Raw genomic sequence first — 14,496 nt, forward strand, 5'->3', positions numbered from 1 at the left:
GGGTGTCACAAACATTTGGACATAAATTGTAGGTCTGTGCAGCCTGTTGGTGCACACATCCTTAACACATCTGAGCTTCAGAGTGGATGTGGAGGACTTCATGCACCCGCACCCTCAGAAACGTACCCATACCCCTGACCCAAACTGGGTTGTGACCCGCACTTCGAGGCCCGATGCTCATTATTAATTGCGACCCCAAATTATTACCCACAATCCATCTGCCTTTGCTCCTCACTTTGTCGGATGAAGAATGAAAATGAAATTGGCTGTGTTGGGGGCGCGGCCACCTCTCCCAACCTCGGCCATCGCCCTCAGGTTCTGGTTTCCAGAGGATGACGACTGTCCGTCAGGTTAGTCAAAGGTTGCACCCCCTCGCGTCGCCCGGCCTGTTATCTGTGTGGAGAGTGAAGACAAAAGCCTGCGGGAGGCGTGAGAGGAGACGGTAGTTTTAAATGAAACGGGGAGAAAATCGTTTGGGCCCTTTGTTAGGAACGCCGGGAAAACAAAAGCTCTGGAACGACGCAGGGCAGCACTGGCTGGAGCGCCGGCTTGATGAGCAATTGTATCAAGCGACACACACATACACACGCTCGCGGTCCGCCTCACACTCTTCGGTATGGCGTTTAGTTTGGCACAAATGACTTCACAAAGGCGGCGAGGAGCGGAGGGAGTGACGGACGCAATGGAGTCGAACGAGATAGCCAAGCAGAAAGCTTCAGCCAAGGCCAAACACAGGAGAGGCGAGCGGGGGGAAAAGAGGGGAGGGGAGGGGAGCAAACGGGTATCCGGAGCAAAGCTGAAAACAACAAGGTGGAGGATTAATAGGTTGTGAAAGAGCGAAGAAAGAAGTGTAAAAAGAGCAACAAGAGGGTGGCGAGAGCGAGGAAGAGGCTGTTAGAGAGGATGCACTGCTGTCTTCTGAGACAATGCAGCACGGCACCTGTTGCACACAGCTCAGCCCTCAGGGATAATGAGGCAGAGGAGGAAGAGTGGAGGAGTTATTTAGGAGATACAGGCAATCTAGAGAGAGGGAAGATGAGACGAGGAGAGGAGAAGAAACGCAGAACACAGGAGATGAGAGTAGAAGAGGAAGAGGAGGAGGAGGAGGAGAATGGATTTGATTGAGAGAAGAAGAGACTAATGGATAGCGTTCTGAAGTGGATGCAGGCCCACTTCTTCGGTAAGCTCTAAAAACCGTCGTCCATAAACTCATCTACCCCGAGACGGCATCAGCCCAGCACGGCCCGCTTTCATCAGACACAATTCAGGCCGAGCTCCACGCATGCAAACAGGCAGGCAGGCGGGCGGGCGGGCAGGCAGGCGAGGTACAGGCCATCTCTTCAAGAGAGCGAGAGGGTCCATTTCCCCAGCTCGCTGTCCACACCCACTCACTATCCGATAGATAAATAAACGCTGCGGCAGAAAGCACGGGGTGGACGCTCGCGCCTCATTCGGCGATCGATTCGGCCCTTTTCCATCTTTTGTTGAGAGCACCGTCAAGACTTTGTTAGATGGGGGGAAGAAGGAGAAAAAGAAATGTCAAGGAGTGTGGACCTTTTTGGAGGGTGAGGAGTGAGATATAGAGTTAGTGAGAGAGGGAATAGGAAGGAGAGAGATGCAAAAGTTTGGGCACCCCTGCCCAAATCTCTTTATTGGGCAGAATTAGCTGATTCTAGACACTCCTCTGCAGCAGTGCGTTAAAAATAATAATCCACACTATGGTGGAGCAAATTTTCACTGCGGAGCCAGTCGGAAACTTTACGTCGGTACGGTCCGTTGAACCGGTTCCAGGTCCTGCTGGCCAGCTGCACTAATGCCATGCTAGTGATATTGGACTACCCTGCTGGCCGGCTGTACTAATGCCATGCTAACTATGTTGGACGAGCCTGGTGCCTGGCTATACTAATGCCATGCTAGCGATGTTGGACAAGAATGGTGGCCAACCTGTACTAATGTCATGCTAGCATTGTTGGACTAGCCTGGTGGCCGGCTGCAGTAATGCCATGCTAGCTATGTTATACGAGCCTGGTGCCTGGCTGTACTAATGCCATGCTAGTTATATTGGACAGCCCTGCTGGCTGGGCTGTACTAATGCCATGCTAGCTATGTTGGACCAGCCTGGTGGCCGGCTGTACTAATGCCATGCTAGTGATGTTGGACGAACCTAAAAGGTTAATCAAGGCCTAATTAATTAAGTCCTAGGACTTCACAACTGAAAGTGTCTTCAGATTTCTGCACATGCCAATTAGTATTTATTTATTGTTAATTTTGCTTAAATAAATAAATGAATAAATAAATATTTTAAAAGGTTCAAACTATTACAAAAAAGGAATGTCAAAGATAAATAGACAAAGAGAGGGTAAATGAGGAGAACAGACAGAGAGGGAGAGAGAGTTATGTCGGAATGAAGGCGTATGTGTGTTCGGCTTGTAATTGCAGCTTCGTGATGTGTAATCAATGGGGATTAGAATGCATTGTCCACATTAGACCCTGGGAGTGCATCCCTTACCCGCTCTAATCAAGAAGTGACAAATGTGAGTGCAGAGCGCAACAGGCAGAATTACCTCACGCTATTTATTAAGATTACTACTGTAATTACATTTCCCTCTGCCAGTGATTCTCACACTTCTGTCTGACATTCCTGAGGCGAACAGATGTCCTCCATTTGGCCTATGTATTATTAAGAGTCTAACAAGAGGATAAGAAGAGCGGGCTCATGACTGAGTGTATTCTCTTAAGACATTATTGAAGAACATAAGCTTTCAGCATTTAGCCATTCGTGGGACTGGGTGTAGAGGAAATTTGTGGCACGATTTCCAATACTGGTTCTAAAACCCTGAGCACTATTTCTTTCTACTAGCCTATGTTTAAATGGAGCACTTCTCATTAGATGTAAAAATATCATTAAACTTTTACTAGCTAGGTATAATATTTTTTTTCTGCAAGAAGAAATATATAGCAAGCATCTTGACTTGTTTCGTAGTTAAGAATTCACTTAAATTCTCATCCAGAAAATAATGAAATAAAAATAAAGGTCACAGCGCATGTAGACAATTTGAATTTCTAAAATTAGCTGACCCATTGCTGGTTTATAAAGGCTCAGAATTGTAATCTCTAGTATGTTGACTTCTCTTTAAATAAAGACAACTCTGCACTAATGAATCACAGATTTCTAGGCTTCGTTTCCCATATTTAGCTTAAAGAACAACTGGCAAGCTTACATAGTTTGGCTTATAGCCTGCATCATGTGACATGTTGGTGTTTTTCTTTTTTATACTTTTGTAGCAATTCTACCTCCTTTTCATTGTGGGGATACACACACACACACACACACACACACACACACACACACATCACAACATCTTACCTTAAGTAATAAACATTTAAAATACAAGTAGTAGGACAATCCGTGACTGACCCTGGTAAAATATATGAGTTGAGTATTTTGGCAGAACTATTAGAGTTGTGGGGTCGAATGTCATTTTTTTTCATGGGGCCCAAAATCCCTGGCAGTGCCCCTACCAATACCCATCCACACCCATACCATCCTTATATATATGCTCCATACCTATCCGCACCCATACCATCCACAGCCATACCATCCATATCTATACCCTCCATACCTATCCACAGCCATACCATCCACACCCATACCATCCATATCTGTATGCTCCATACCTATCCACAGCCATACCATCTACATCTATACCTATCCACATTTATACCTTCCATACCTATCCACAGCCATACCATCCACAGCCATACCATCCATATCTATACCCTCCATACCTATCCACAGCCATACCATCCACACCCATACCATCCATATCTGTATGCTCCATACCTATCCACACCCATCCCATCCACACCCATACCATCCATATCTGTATGCTCCATACCTATCCACACCCATCCCATCCACATCTATACCCATCCACATCTATATCCTCCATACCTATCCACACCCATACCATCCATATCTGTATGCTCCATACCTATCCACAGCCATACCATCCACACCCATACCATCCATATCTGTATGCTCCATACCTATCCACAGCCATACCATCCACATCTATATCCTCCATACCTATCCACACCCATACCATCCATATCTATATGCTCCATACCTATCCACACCCATCCCATCTACATCTATACCTATCCACATTTATACCTTCCATACCTATCCACAGCCATACCATCCAAATCTATACCCTCCATACATATCCTCACCCATACCATCCACATCTATACCATCCACATTTATACCCTCCATACCTATCCACACCCATACCATCCATATCTATACCCTCCATACCTATCCACACCTATCCCATCCACATCTATATTCTCCATACCTGTTCACACCCATATATCCATATCTATATGCTCCATACCTATGCACACCCATACCATCCATATATATATATGCTCCATACCTATCCACACCCATACCATCCATATCTATATGCTCCATACCTATCCACACCCTTCCCATCTACATGTATACCCATCCACATTTATACCTTCCATACCTATCCACACCCATACATCCATATCTGTATGCTCCATACCTATTCACACCCACACCATCCACAGCCATACCCATCCACATCTATGCCCTCTATACCTATCCACACCCATACATCCATATCTATATGCTCCATACCTATCCACACCCACACATCCATATCTGTATCCTCCATCCCATCCATATGTATACCCTCCATACCCACCCACACCCATACTCCTCAATGCCCATACGCATGATGCTGTAAGAGAACCTGTAAAATCAGCTATTGTGCAGAAGAGTGAAGTTGAATGTTCTGTTCCCCCTTAAAGTGGTTGACCTAAGCCTTGTTTTCCTGTGTATCTGAGTTTAACACAGTGTGTTATTACTTACACAGGCAAGAAGAGGGAGAGACAGAAGCTGAAGGAGACCAACAGCGCTGACGGAACAGATCTGATCAGGTACCAGTCCATAATCTGTGTGTTTGAATAAACTCGTGAACCTGCAGCCTGCACTGCAGGAGGGAGAACTGCTTGACTTCAGCACCTTTTATTGATCTGTGCTTGTTGGAAGGTGACACACAGCTTTTTATTTTATATTAGCCCTCTTTCTAATACTACATATGAAGAGGCCTTTTGGGGAGTTTTATTTCTTTATCCTAGGGCAGCAGGCCTTCAGACCCCCATCCATACAAACATACGAGTTATATTGCACCACAATTCATACTGATATACACAGCCCGGATGGATTTCTTCATTTTTCCCTTCTGTGTGAGAATTGGAATTGCTATTACTAGATTGTTGCTGTCGTCTCTAGTTCTTCCTCTAAACTCTCCATAACCCTTTATAAGGTGGGTTAAGATCGATGGAAAATATACAAATGCAAAAATATGCAAAATTACACCAGACTGATGCAGAAAATAGTGTGGAGGGGCAGTATGGTCTTTTCTTTTGGCTCAAACGACATTATAAACATTGTATATTCACCCAAAAAGGCATCTGTCAGCAGAAGGCCTTGGATAAACTTACTCCGAATCCTCTCTGGGAGCTGGATTGAAAGCTTTGTTGACATGCAGAAATCTTGCAGAGTTTATGAATGATTCTATAGACTGTTCCAGCCGCCCTGATACATATGCAGTCAGGCAATCCGGATCACTCGCTGTGCAACTCCTGTCTGTGATTGTACTGCTGTCTGTCTGCCTGCATGGCTCTGAGTGCTGACAGGAGTTCATGTGATGTGATGCAAATATTTAAGTGAAGTTTGAATGGAGTTCCTGCACTGATAAAAAGCGTTGCTATGAATTTTTGCTATGACTGTGGACAGTATGTTGCATCAACACAATCCCTATCTTCAAATGTAGGTACTTTGTCCAGAAGTGTGATTAAAGTGTAGCGTATTTTTTTATGTGTATCACTTACATTTGTGCATTTCACTTAAGGCAGTTATTGTCAGTGTGCATGCCATTTTTAGTTAACCTTTAAACAATGCAGATGTAATTATGTTTAATCATAGTTACTTATGCTGTGAAATTATCATGAAGTATCAAATTAAATAACTTTAGCGTAACGTCACATTAACAGGTATAAAAGTGAGTGGTAAACTTGTATAGTGTACGGGCTGTATAGTAGCACTGTAATATACTACAGGCTATACACTGCATAGTATTCAGGAGGTACAGTAGTGCTGTATAGGTGTGTTGTATAGTATTCAGGTTGTACAGTAGTGCTGTATAGGAGTGCTGTATAGGAGTACTGTATAGTATCCAGGTTGTATAGGAGTGCTGTATATAATTTAGACTGTACAGGGGTGCTGTATAGGAGTGCTGTATATTATTCAGGCTGTATAGCAGTGCTGTATAGTTTCAGGCTGTATAGGAGTGCTGTATAGTATTCAGACTGTATAGGAGTGCTGCATAGTATTCAGACTGTATAGGAGTGCTGTATAGTGTTCAAGCTCAATAGTAGTGCTGTATAGGAGTGCTGTATAGTATTCAGACTGTATAGGAGTGCTGTATAGGAGTGCTGTATAGTGTTCAAGCTCTATAGTAGTGCTGTATAGGAGTGCTGTATAGTATTCAGACTGTATAGGAGTGCTGTATAATTTTCAGGCTGTACAGTAGTGCTGTGTAGGAGTGCTGTATAGTTTTCAGGCTGTATAATAGTGCTGTATAGGAGTGCTGTATAGTTTTCAGGCTGTACAGTAGTGCTGTACAGTAGTGCTGTATAGTATTCAGACTGTATAGGAGTGCTGTATAGTATTCAGACTGTATAGTAGTGCTGTATAGTTTTCAGGCTCTATAGTAGTGCTGTATAGGAGTGCTGTATAGTTTTCAGGCTCTATAGTAGTGCTGTATAGTAGTGCTGTATAGTTTTCAGGCTCTATAGTAGTGCTGTATAGGAGTGCTGTATAGTATTCAGACTGTATAGTAGTGCTGTATAGTTTTCAGGCTCTATAGTAGTGCTGTATAGGAGTGCTGTATAGTTTTCAGGCTGTACAGTAGTGCTGTATAGGAGTGCTGTATAGTTTTCAGGCTCAATAGTAGTGCTGTATAGTAGTACTGTATGGTAGTGAGACGACTTGAACATTTAAGAGACATACTGTGTATCACATTCCATAGCTTGCTGTGTAATTAAAAATGTAATTGTGTAATTCTGTTTAACTAATATAGTAAAATTACTGCAATGAATCAGTTAAAAGGGTCTAATCTAACTGTCTAATTTGACTCTCTGTGGAAGAGGCTTCTCCTGCTTCCTGCCTTCTTTGCAGATGCTGAACACTTTGACTGTTAGCATCAGGGGATTTTCATGGTGAGACAGAAGGTTAGACTGGTGCAGATGAAGTGACTGAGCAGTATGCAGAGCAGCTCCAAAACGTCTGCAGAGATGCACAGGGGACTGGGGGACATAGACTGCCAGCTTCTTCTTGCTGAGACTGGAGGAAGATAAGTAGGTAGAGGGGACAGGCAATATGGACTGACATTTCTATCACAGTATTTTCCATTACCCATAAAGGGCTTTTTACACAGCAGTCCACCATTACACATCCTCTGTTCATTTACAACATGCAAGCTTGATCCCAAAAAACTGTCATGCGTCCCTGAGACAACTACACGTCCCCACCTCTGACTAAGTAAAGACTTTTTGTGGTAGCAGTTACACTGTCATCAGCCAATGAAAGGGATAAAAAAGCTAGCACCTAATTTGTTAGCTTGCCATGAGAAAAAAACTCTAATACTACCTTTACCAATACTACAACCACTAACACTACTACTACTAACACTACTACTACTACTACTAACACGAACACAACTACCATTACTAACAGTATCACAATTATAAATACCACAATAACTACTACTAACACTAACACTACTAACATTACTACTACTAACACTACTACTACTACTAACACTAACACTACTACTACTAACACTACTACTACTAACACTACTGCTACTAACACTACAACCACTAACACTACTACTACTACTAACACTACTACTACTAACACTACTACTACTACTAACACTAACACTACTACTACTAACACTACTACTACTAACACTACTGCTACTAACACTACAACCACTAACACTACTACTACTACTACTACTAACACTACTACTACTAACACTACAACCACTAACACTACTACTACTACTAACACTAACACTACTAACACTACTACTACTAACACTAACACTACTACTACTAACACTACTACTACTAACACTACTGCTACTAACACTACAACCACTAACACTACTACTACTACTACTACTAACACTACTACTACTAACACTACAACCACTAACACTACTACTACTACTAACACTAACACTACTAACACTACTACTACTAACACTAACACTACTAACACTAACACTACTACTACTACTACTACTAACTAACACTACTACTACTACTACTAATAACACTAACACTACTAACACTACTACTACTAACACTAACACTACTAACACTAACACTACTACTACTACTACTAATAACACTAACACTACTAACACTACTACTACTAACACTAATACAACTACCATTACTAACAGTATTACAATTATAAATACCACAATAACTACTACTAACACTAACACTACTAACACTACTACTACTAACACTACTACTACTACTACTAACACTAACACTACTACCATTACTAACAGTATTACAATTATAAATACCACAATAACTACTACTAACACTAAAACTACTAACACTACTACTACTAACACTACAACCACTAACACTACTACTACTACTACTAACACTACTACCATTACTACTAACAGTATTACAATTATAAATACCACTACCACTACTACTAACACTAATTCCAGTACAACTGCTCCTGCTACTACTAACACCACTACTAAAATCACCACTACTACTACTACCCCACCACTACTAACACTACCACCAGTTATACTACACTACTTTCACTACTATTACTGTTGCTACTACTACTACTACTACTACTACTACTGCCACTAACTCTACTACCACACTAATACCACCACTACTACCACTACCAACACTACTAACAGTACCATCACAACTAACACTAATGCCTTTACTACTACTGTTACTACTGCCATCACTACTACAACTACTACTACTACTATTACTACTGCCACCACCAATACTAACACAACCACCAAATCCACTATTAGTACTACTACTGCTACAACTTTTTAACATTTCTGTTAACACCACTACTACTTCTACTGCCACTAACTCTACTCCCACAAATACTACAACTTAACACTACAACTAACACTAATACTACCACTACTGACACTACTAACAGTACCATCACAACTAACACTAATGCTTAAACTACTACTACTACTACTGTTGCTACTACCATCACTACTATGACTTCTACCACTATTACTACTACTGCTACCACTTCTATTAACACTATTACTACTAACACCACTTAACACTACTACTACTTCTACTAACAGTACTGTCACAACTAACGCTAATGCCTCTACTACTATTACTACACCAATAATAACACAACCACCAGTTACACTATCACTACTACTTTTACTACTACTGCTAACACTTCTTATTATTTCTATTAACAGTACTACTACTAACACCACTTAACACTACTACTACTTCTGCTAACAGTACTGTCACAACTAACACTAATGCCTCTACTACTACCACCACTACTAACACCACTACTAGTTATACTACACTACTTTCAGTACTATTACTGTTACTACTACTACTACTGACACTAACTCTACTACCATGACTACTACCACTTAACACTACTACTAACAGTAATACCACCACTACTGCCACTACCAACACTACTAACAGTACCATCACAACTAACACTAATGCCTCTACTACTACCACCACTACTAACACTACTACTAGTTATAGTACACTACATTCAGTACTATTACTGTTACTACTACTACTACCACTACTGCCACTAACTCTACTACCACGACTACTACCACTTAACACTACTACTAACAGTAATACCACCACTACTGCCACTACCAACACTACTAACAGTACCATCACAACTAACACTAATGCCTCTACTACTACTGCTACTAAAACTGCCATTACTACTACAACTACTACTACTACTAGTATATTACTACTACTGCCACCACCAATACTAACACAACCACCAATTACACTATCACTACTACTACTGCTACCACTTCTTAACACTTCTACTAACACCACTACTACTAACACCACTACTACTAACACCACTTAACACTACTACTACTTTTACTAACAGTACTGTCACAACTAACACTAATGCCTCTACTACTACCACCACCACTAACACTACTACCAGTTATACTACACTACTTTCAGTACTATTACTGTTACTACTACTACTACTGACACTAACTCTACTACCATGACTACTACCACTTAACACTACTACTAACACCAATACCACCACTACTACCACTGCCAACAGTACCATCACAACTAACACTAATGCCTCTACTTCTACTGCTACTACTGTTACTGCTGCCACTACTCAAAAAACACTGAGAAGGGTCCTCATTCACAAAACAGCCGAGCGTCTGCAGTGTATCAGGTTTGAAAGAACATGAAATTGAATTTAATCAAACTCCAACAGAGCTGAATAAACAAATTAAGAAAAACAATCAGGGTAAATAATCTGAAATGAAAAATCAACTGAACAAATTAAGATTTAATAAATGAATAAAACCAGTAACAGATAGAACATATTTCAACTTAATAAACTGATTAGACACAGCAACGAACTACAGAAACGTAAAAAGTAAAGGGATTGAAGTCGAGTAAAGCAGTTACAGACTGTCTGGTTAAACTGCCGGAGTGTCATCAGCAGCTCAGCAGTGCACTGGAACTGAGAGTTTCCCAGGGTACCTGACAGGTGATCCAGTCACTGGAGCGAGTCTGATAATTACTTTGCAATGATTATGGTGAAATATCCGCTGCCATATGGCCGGAAATTGTTATAATAAATACAGATACGCCACTGAGTTTCCGTTGACGACCAATTGACTTAGTCATGCAGTTTGCAGTGTTGAGTGCTGTGAGGTGTGGTATATTGGGCCTAGGGCTATGGGAACTGTAAACTACATGCTCAGTCCAAGTAGGGATTCTTACACAAACCTAGCTTCCATCTAATTTACGAATATTAATAAAGGTTTTGTAGTCCAGCCATGTGATACTTATCCTATAGGCCTTCCCCTGTGCTCTTTGCTCGCCAAGTTCTTGGGCTGAACTGGCTTGGACGTCCTGACCCGGTCATGCTGGTCAGCTGTTCCTCTTGTAGATGATTTAGCGAACAGTGGAACAGCGGCTGATCTCTAACTGTTCTGAGATCTGTTTAAACCCCTTCCATCTACAGACTCCTCTACAACATCTCCACCCTTCTTTCTGAAGGCCTCAGAGAGCTCTCTGGATCTGACCATGATGGAGGGTGATCTTCTTCACCAATCACTTCAACCATCAATCCAGATCAGACCAGACTAAACGTCTGAGGTTTAAATAAGACACTAAGACTCCTCCAGAATAATCCTCTCCAACCATGTTCTGATCTTCTGCAGCTGATCTTCTGCAGCCGATTACCTCAGAAGTTGGATGTCTGAGCTGGGAATTATGTCACACACAGTACAAACAGTTAGCTAAAGACTTTGGAGTTTACCACACCTGGCTCGAAAATCCTTTTCTGGTGTTTTATGGCGAATCTAATCAAAATATGACCCCTTTTATAGCATTAGCATTGTTAGCACTGTACCAGGTTAGCACTGTTAGCAAAACCAGTTGGTAACAATGTATTATTTTGTGCATCCAAAAAAACATGGAAACACGTCCACTGATATATGCTAAGTGTTAATAAGTGCTAATAAACAGCTATAATACTAACTGTCGCTGCGTTTACTACTATGGGTGTGTGGTGCGGCCATCTTGGATTTTGAACTCTGGGTCGGTGAGGCTTTTCCAGCTTTTCAAGTAGGGAATCTGACTTGATTGGGCGTTCCAGTTGATATTACCCACTTGAAATGTGGGGGTGCTCTATCATTTTTCCTCATGATGACACTCAGACTTCCAACTCCAGCTCCCTTAATGTACTTTCCCCAGGTCTTTATCACCTGGGAGTGCTAATCATGCTCATCCCCGGTATGCAGAGGTCAAGGGCTCCCCAAGGCTCACTGATGCTCGTGTAGGCCTCATCTTCACACCCTATGGGATCATATGTCTGAAATAGAATCAGATTTATTGGCCAAGTATTATATTAACAATATACAGCTACTTTACATATAATCTACAGACAATACACAATCTACAGAGAACAATAGTGGATCTGAAGGTGTCCAGATACCACGGGACGCCTTCAGAGGTCCTGTGAAGTCCATGCCTTGATGGTTCAGAGCTGCTTTGGCGGCTCACAGCTTGTCTCAGTTCATTGGTTCTCTGCTTTGTCCATAGTTTGTCCTCCTGTTTCCAGATTTTCTAGATTTTATTCCCCCTTTGGTTATGGTTGCATTCATTTTCCGATGGTTTACCGACTACCCTTTTTAGATTGGGCCAGTTCTAATTAACTTTACAGGGTTTTTAGGGGGGGGGGGGGGGCGGGGGTTAAGAGCATCTGGCTAGTTAACTTAGTGTTTTTTATTAAATGAAGATCAAATGACCTCATACTGCTCAATACACCACATATTCAACCCCCTCAGGATAAAAATAAGACAATATGCCTTGCAGACTATTTTTAAAAATATCAGTTCATTTGAACTCGCTGATGGTTTCATTTGACCTGCATGCGAATCGGATCAGATGCTTTACTTGCTTTGATAATTCACGCTGTTTTCTTTGACAGCGACTGCCCCTCTCGCGTCCTCGGCTGTTTCTTGTCTATTTAAATGCTCACCACACACAGCCCTCAAAATAATTCAGGCCATATCTCACGAACAACATTAGTCTGCAGTTGATCGATCAGAGTCAGGCTGGGCTTACTCAAAGAAATCCAGCAATTTTCGGACCAGCTATTCTGAGAGCAAGCCCACTCGTGGCTGAATTTAGCCCCCGAAAGCTGCTGGTAGAGGTCGTCGACCCTTGCCTGTCTGTAACTTTCCACTTAACCTGTGGTGGTCCTGCCTTCGAGAAACATGAAAGCTCCGAAAACGGTCATAATGGCTCCTGCGTGGAAGTGCTCAGCCAAGATGATGATTACTGCTTCTGTATGGTCACCACGGCAACTGTTGCCAGTGCTTCATGGCAGTCTCTTCGTCGTCATAGCTGTTTAGTCTTCATCCTCGTAGCCTTCTGTCTCGTTTGATGGAGGAATGGGGAGCGAAGAGGGTGAGGGCGAAAGTTTTAAGCAAATTGCAAAGATTTCGGACGACGCTTTATGGACAAAAGTATTTGGACACACGCTCGTTCGATGCGTCTCCTGAAATCATGGGTATTAAAGAAAGAGTGAAGATGATGCTTTTGTTGGAGTTACTGTGTTTACTGTCCAGGGAAGACTTTCCTCTAGATTTCTGAGCATTGCTGTGAGGATTGCATTCAGTGACAAAAACATTCAAGATAGTCGAGATGTTGGGTGGTGGTGATGATGATAGTTGATGATAGGTGATGATTCTTGAAGGTGGGTGATGCCCATCTCACAACCTACAGGGCTCCTCAAAGGATCTGCTGCTGACGTCTGAAGGTGTCCAGATACCACAGGGCACCTGCAGAGGTCCTGTGAAGTCCACAAGGTGGGTCTGCGTAGTATTAGGCAGTATTAGGTGTTAGTTTTAATGTCTTTAATGGCTGATGAGAGCATCTCTCAGCATTGTGGTGCAGATGTTAGTCAAAGCCGCAGTAAAAGTGTGAGAGAAGGAGACGAAGAAGCTCAGAAGGAGACTGAGCTTCATGGAGTTGAGGCAGTGAAGATGCTGGCATATGCACATTCCCTCTCTCATCCGTCTCCATCTTTCTGCACTTTCTGATGAGCCAGGAGTATCTGTCTGCCTTCCTCGATCCATCTTCCACCAATCCAGACGTCATGGTCACCATCTGTGTTCTGCAGTATTTCTATTTTTCATTTTTCATTCAGTGTCGTCTTTTTTTCCCTCTCCTTCCTCTCCTGCTGGCTCCCCATGAGTCAGTGCGGAGGGTATATTAGCCTCCGCATCTACCTGCCTGACTAAAAAACTGTCAGTGATTAAAATGGCTTTAAGTGATGGAACAGGAAGTGCTGGTGTCATGTCCGGGTTCTCAGCTGTTTTTGTGTGAAAACACGATGTCAGAACGTTTGTGACTCAGGCTCGCGCCGGCGTTATGATGCACCCTACGCTCGTACATTGCATATTTACACGCTCTTCTCCAGAGCGAGCTTCACTGTTTACTGAAGAAGAACCTCAGCTAGTTTAAATAGACTAAAACTCAGATCCTCTAATCTTAGACTCTACTAAACACAAGTCAATATGGAGACCA

At 42.2% G+C, this 14,496-nt stretch overlaps 1 protein-coding gene across 1 annotated transcript in view; it reads left to right on the plus strand.

The window, feature by feature from the left end:
- tenm3 (teneurin transmembrane protein 3) overlaps positions 1-14,496 on the plus strand; it is an 890,613-nt gene that overhangs the window by 356,508 nt on the left and 519,609 nt on the right. Inside the window, 1 exon segment of the mRNA XM_072677215.1 lies at positions 4,911-4,974. The gene's annotated coding sequence lies outside the window, so the exon portion shown is untranslated.

This window comes from Salminus brasiliensis, chromosome 4, assembly GCF_030463535.1.
Source record: "Salminus brasiliensis chromosome 4, fSalBra1.hap2, whole genome shotgun sequence".
Taxonomy (NCBI): domain Eukaryota; kingdom Metazoa; phylum Chordata; class Actinopteri; order Characiformes; family Bryconidae; genus Salminus; species Salminus brasiliensis.